The sequence below is a fragment of the Pempheris klunzingeri genome, chromosome 8 (assembly GCF_042242105.1).
Source record: "Pempheris klunzingeri isolate RE-2024b chromosome 8, fPemKlu1.hap1, whole genome shotgun sequence".
Classification (NCBI taxonomy): Eukaryota; Metazoa; Chordata; class Actinopteri; order Acropomatiformes; family Pempheridae; genus Pempheris; species Pempheris klunzingeri.
The window spans coordinates 28,883,828-28,888,827 of NC_092019.1; the positions used below are offsets into that span (position 1 = coordinate 28,883,828).

Genomic DNA, 5,000 nt, shown 5'->3' on the forward strand with positions numbered 1-5,000 from the left:
ACGTACACAGCTTCTTTTTCCATACAGAAGAAGGAACTTGAAAACACATCACGTTTTTTGCTCTGGCCAAAATGCATAGTACATTTGGGCTAGAATTCAATCTGGAAAGATAACTGACAAAGCTTACAGCACCTGCTGTTCCCAGGCGGTCTCCCATCCAAGTACTATCCAGGCCCGACCTTGCATAGCTTCCCAGTTCAGACGAAATCGGGCGCTTTGAGGGCGGTATGACTGTAAGCAACAAAGTGAGTGACAAAAAGGTCCTTTATACAAGAAAATGGTGCTTACACAGGATCGCATCATGGATAGCAACTGCATTGTGTATATTTTGTAAAACATAGCGTATAATCATGTCACAATGATTGACTTGGGAAGAAGCTATTACGAATGCCAATTGTCAAATTCTATCAACATTATTTTTTTCCTGGACAATGTCCACATCTTACCTATTTCAACAAGCGAGCAAAACATTGGGATGCAGCATCTTTAGAAGACCAGTTTGCCAACAAAGCCTTTGCTTACGGCCATACCACCTTGAACACGCCTGATCTCGTCTGATCTCAGAAGCCAAGCAGGGTTGGGCCTGGTTAGTACTTGGATGGGAGACCGCCTGGGAATACCAGGTGCTGTAAGCTTTTGCAGTCGGCTCTGCCACTGTGCTTCTGCATTAACACGTACACAGCTTCTTTTTCCATACAGAAGAAGGAACTTGAAAACACATCACGTTTTTTGCTCTGGCCAAAATGCATAGTACATTTCGGCTAGAATTCAATCTGGAAAGATAACTGACAAAGCTTACAGCACCTGCTGTTCCCAGGCGGTCTCCCATCCAAGTACCATCCAGGCCCGACCTTGCATAGCTTCCCAGTTCAGACGCTTTGAGGGCGGTATGACTGTAAGCAACAAAGTGAGTCACAAAAAGGTCCTTTATACAAGAAAATGGTGCTTACACAGGATCGCATCATGGATAGCAACTGCATTGTGTATATTTTGTAAAACATAGCGTATAATCATGTCACAATGATTGACTTGGGAAGAAGCTATTACGAATGCCAATTGTCAAATTCTATCAACATTATTTTTTTCCTGGACAATGTCCACATCTTACCTATTTCAACAAGCGAGCAAAACATTGGGATGCAGCATCTTTAGAAGACCAGTTTGCCAACAAAGCCTTTGCTTACGGCCATACCACCTTGAACACGCCTGATCTCGTCTGATCTCCGAAGCCAAGCAGGGTTGGGCCTGATTAGTACTTGGATGGGAGACCGCCTGGGAATACCAGGTGCTGTAAGCTTTTGCAGTCGGCTCTGCCACTGCTGCTTCTGCATTAACACGTACACAGCTTCTTTTTCCATACAGAAGAAGGAACTTGAAAACACATCACGTTTTTTGCTCTGGCCAAAATGCATAGTACATTTGGGCTAGAATTCAATCTGGAAAGATAACTGACAAAGCTTACAGCACCTGCTGTTCCCAGGCGGTCTCCCATCCAAGTACTATCCAGGCCCGACCTTGCATAGCTTCCCAGTTCAGACGAAATCGGGCGCTTTGAGGGCGGTATGACTGTAAGCAACAAAGTGAGTGACAAAAAGGTCCTTTATACAAGAAAATGGTGCTTACACAGGATCGCATCATGGATAGCAACTGCATTGTGTATATTTTGTAAAAATAGTAGTACATTTCGGCTAGAATTCAATCTGGAAAGATAACTGACAAAGCTTACAGCACCTGCTGTTCACAGGCGGTCTCCCATCCAAGTACTATCCAGGCCCAACCTTGCATAGCTTCCCAGTTCAGATGAAATCGGGGGCTTTGAGGGCGGTATGACTGTAAGCAACAAAGAGAGTGACAAAAAGGTCCTTTATACAAGAAAATGGTGCTTACACAGGATCGCATCATGGATAGCAACTGCATTGTGTATATTTTGTAAAACATAGCGTATAATCATGTCACAATGATTGACTTGGGAAGAAGCTATTACGAATGCCAATTGTCAAATTCTATCAACATTATTTTTTTCCTGGACAATGTCCACATCTTACCTATTTCAACAAGCGAGCAAAACATTGGGATGCAGCATCTTTAGAAGACCAGTTTGCCAACAAACCCTTTGCTTACGGCCATACCACCTTGAACACGCCTGATCTCGTCTGATCTCAGAAGCCAAGCAGGGTTGGGCCTGGTTAGTACTTGGATGGGAGACCGCCTGGGAATACCAGGTGCTGTAAGCTTTTGCAGTCGGCTCTGCCACTGCTGCTTCTGCATTAACACGTACACAGCTTCTTTTTCCATACAGAAGAAGGAACTTGAAAACACATCACGTTTTTTGCTCTGGCCAAAATGCATAGTACATTTGGGCTAGAATTCAATCTGGAAAGATAACTGACAAAGCTTACAGCACCTGCTGTTCCCAGGCGGTCTCCCATCCAAGTACTATCCAGGCCCGACCTTGCATAGCTTCCCAGTTCAGACGAAATCGGGCGCTTTGAGGGCGGTATGACTGTAAGCAACAAAGTGAGTGACAAAAAGGTCCTTTATACAAGAAAATGGTGCTTACACAGGATCGCATCATGGATAGCAACTGCATTGTGTATATTTTGTAAAACATAGCGTATAATCATGTCACAATGATTGACTTGGGAAGAAGCTATTACGAATGCCAATTGTCAAATTCTATCAACATTATTTTTTTCCTGGACAATGTCCACATCTTACCTATTTCAACAAGCGAGCAAAACATTGGGATGCAGCATCTTTAGAAGACCAGTTTGCCAACAAAGCCTTTGCTTACGGCCATACCACCTTGAACACGCCTGATCTCGTCTGATCTCAGAAGCCAAGCAGGGTTGGGCCTGGTTAGTACTTGGATGGGAGACCGCCTGGGAATACCAGGTGCTGTAAGCTTTTGCAGTCGGCTCTGCCACTGTGCTTCTGCATTAACACGTACACAGCTTCTTTTTCCATACAGAAGAAGGAACTTGAAAACACATCACGTTTTTTGCTCTGGCCAAAATGCATAGTACATTTCGGCTAGAATTCAATCTGGAAAGATAACTGACAAAGCTTACAGCACCTGCTGTTCCCAGGCGGTCTCCCATCCAAGTACCATCCAGGCCCGACCTTGCATAGCTTCCCAGTTCAGACGCTTTGAGGGCGGTATGACTGTAAGCAACAAAGTGAGTCACAAAAAGGTCCTTTATACAAGAAAATGGTGCTTACACAGGATCGCATCATGGATAGCAACTGCATTGTGTATATTTTGTAAAACATAGCGTATAATCATGTCACAATGATTGACTTGGGAAGAAGCTATTACGAATGCCAATTGTCAAATTCTATCAACATTATTTTTTTCCTGGACAATGTCCACATCTTACCTATTTCAACAAGCGAGCAAAACATTGGGATGCAGCATCTTTAGAAGACCAGTTTGCCAACAAAGCCTTTGCTTACGGCCATACCACCTTGAACACGCCTGATCTCGTCTGATCTCCGAAGCCAAGCAGGGTTGGGCCTGATTAGTACTTGGATGGGAGACCGCCTGGGAATACCAGGTGCTGTAAGCTTTTGCAGTCGGCTCTGCCACTGCTGCTTCTGCATTAACACGTACACAGCTTCTTTTTCCATACAGAAGAAGGAACTTGAAAACACATCACGTTTTTTGCTCTGGCCAAAATGCATAGTACATTTGGGCTAGAATTCAATCTGGAAAGATAACTGACAAAGCTTACAGCACCTGCTGTTCCCAGGCGGTCTCCCATCCAAGTACTATCCAGGCCCGACCTTGCATAGCTTCCCAGTTCAGACGAAATCGGGCGCTTTGAGGGCGGTATGACTGTAAGCAACAAAGTGAGTGACAAAAAGGTCCTTTATACAAGAAAATGGTGCTTACACAGGATCGCATCATGGATAGCAACTGCATTGTGTATATTTTGTAAAAATAGTAGTACATTTCGGCTAGAATTCAATCTGGAAAGATAACTGACAAAGCTTACAGCACCTGCTGTTCACAGGCGGTCTCCCATCCAAGTACTATCCAGGCCCAACCTTGCATAGCTTCCCAGTTCAGATGAAATCGGGGGCTTTGAGGGCGGTATGACTGTAAGCAACAAAGAGAGTGACAAAAAGGTCCTTTATACAAGAAAATGGTGCTTACACAGGATCGCATCATGGATAGCAACTGCATTGTGTATATTTTGTAAAACATAGCGTATAATCATGTCACAATGATTGACTTGGGAAGAAGCTATTACGAATGCCAATTGTCAAATTCTATCAACATTATTTTTTTCCTGGACAATGTCCACATCTTACCTATTTCAACAAGCGAGCAAAACATTGGGATGCAGCATCTTTAGAAGACCAGTTTGCCAACAAACCCTTTGCTTACGGCCATACCACCTTGAACACGCCTGATCTCGTCTGATCTCAGAAGCCAAGCAGGGTTGGGCCTGGTTAGTACTTGGATGGGAGACCGCCTGGGAATACCAGGTGCTGTAAGCTTTTGCAGTCGGCTCTGCCACTGCTGCTTCTGCATTAACACGTACACAGCTTCTTTTTCCATACAGAAGAAGGAACTTGAAAACACATCACGTTTTTTGCTCTGGCCAAAATGCATAGTACATTTCGGCTAGAATTCAATCTGGAAAGATAACTGACAAAGCTTACAGCACCTGCTGTTCCCAGGCGGTCTCCCATCCAAGTACCATCCAGGCCCGACCTTGCATAGCTTCCCAGTTCAGACGCTTTGAGGGCAGTATGACTGTAAGCAACAAAGTGAGTCACAAAAAGGTCCTTTATACAAGAAAATGGTGCTTACACAGGATCGCATCATGGATAGCAACTGCATTGTGTATATTTTGTAAAACATAGCGTATAATCATGTCACAATGATTGACTTGGGAAGAAGCTATTACGAATGCCAATTGTCAAATTCTATCAACATTATTTTTTTCCTGGACAATGTCCACATCTTACTTATTTCAACAAGCGAGCAA

General features: G+C 43.9%; 6 non-coding genes and 6 pseudogenes across 6 annotated transcripts; 6 read left to right on the forward strand and 6 right to left on the reverse strand.

Annotated features, from left to right (window-relative positions):
• Positions 1-120: 120 nt before the first annotated feature.
• Positions 121-239, reverse strand: LOC139206089 (5S ribosomal RNA; annotated as a pseudogene).
• A 277-nt stretch (positions 240-516) lies between these two features.
• LOC139206428 (5S ribosomal RNA) lies at positions 517-635 on the forward strand. The gene has a single exon (XR_011584753.1). It is a non-coding gene; the product is annotated as a 5S ribosomal RNA (ribosomal RNA).
• Positions 636-1,178: 543 nt separating this feature from the next.
• LOC139206591 (5S ribosomal RNA) lies at positions 1,179-1,297 on the forward strand. The gene has a single exon (XR_011584911.1). It is a non-coding gene; the product is annotated as a 5S ribosomal RNA (ribosomal RNA).
• Positions 1,298-1,455: 158 nt separating this feature from the next.
• Positions 1,456-1,574, reverse strand: LOC139206090 (5S ribosomal RNA; annotated as a pseudogene).
• Positions 1,575-1,719: 145 nt separating this feature from the next.
• On the reverse strand, positions 1,720-1,838 carry LOC139206102 (5S ribosomal RNA; annotated as a pseudogene).
• A 277-nt stretch (positions 1,839-2,115) lies between these two features.
• Positions 2,116-2,234, forward strand: LOC139206429 (5S ribosomal RNA). Its single transcript, XR_011584754.1, has one exon. It is a non-coding gene; the product is annotated as a 5S ribosomal RNA (ribosomal RNA).
• Positions 2,235-2,392: 158 nt separating this feature from the next.
• LOC139206091 (5S ribosomal RNA) lies at positions 2,393-2,511 on the reverse strand (annotated as a pseudogene).
• Positions 2,512-2,788: 277 nt separating this feature from the next.
• On the forward strand, positions 2,789-2,907 carry LOC139206431 (5S ribosomal RNA). Its single transcript, XR_011584755.1, has one exon. It is a non-coding gene; the product is annotated as a 5S ribosomal RNA (ribosomal RNA).
• A 543-nt stretch (positions 2,908-3,450) lies between these two features.
• Positions 3,451-3,569, forward strand: LOC139206592 (5S ribosomal RNA). Its single transcript, XR_011584912.1, has one exon. It is a non-coding gene; the product is annotated as a 5S ribosomal RNA (ribosomal RNA).
• Positions 3,570-3,727: 158 nt separating this feature from the next.
• LOC139206092 (5S ribosomal RNA) lies at positions 3,728-3,846 on the reverse strand (annotated as a pseudogene).
• Positions 3,847-3,991: 145 nt separating this feature from the next.
• LOC139206103 (5S ribosomal RNA) lies at positions 3,992-4,110 on the reverse strand (annotated as a pseudogene).
• Positions 4,111-4,387: 277 nt separating this feature from the next.
• On the forward strand, positions 4,388-4,506 carry LOC139206432 (5S ribosomal RNA). The gene has a single exon (XR_011584756.1). It is a non-coding gene; the product is annotated as a 5S ribosomal RNA (ribosomal RNA).
• The last annotated feature ends 494 nt before the right edge of the window (positions 4,507-5,000 follow it).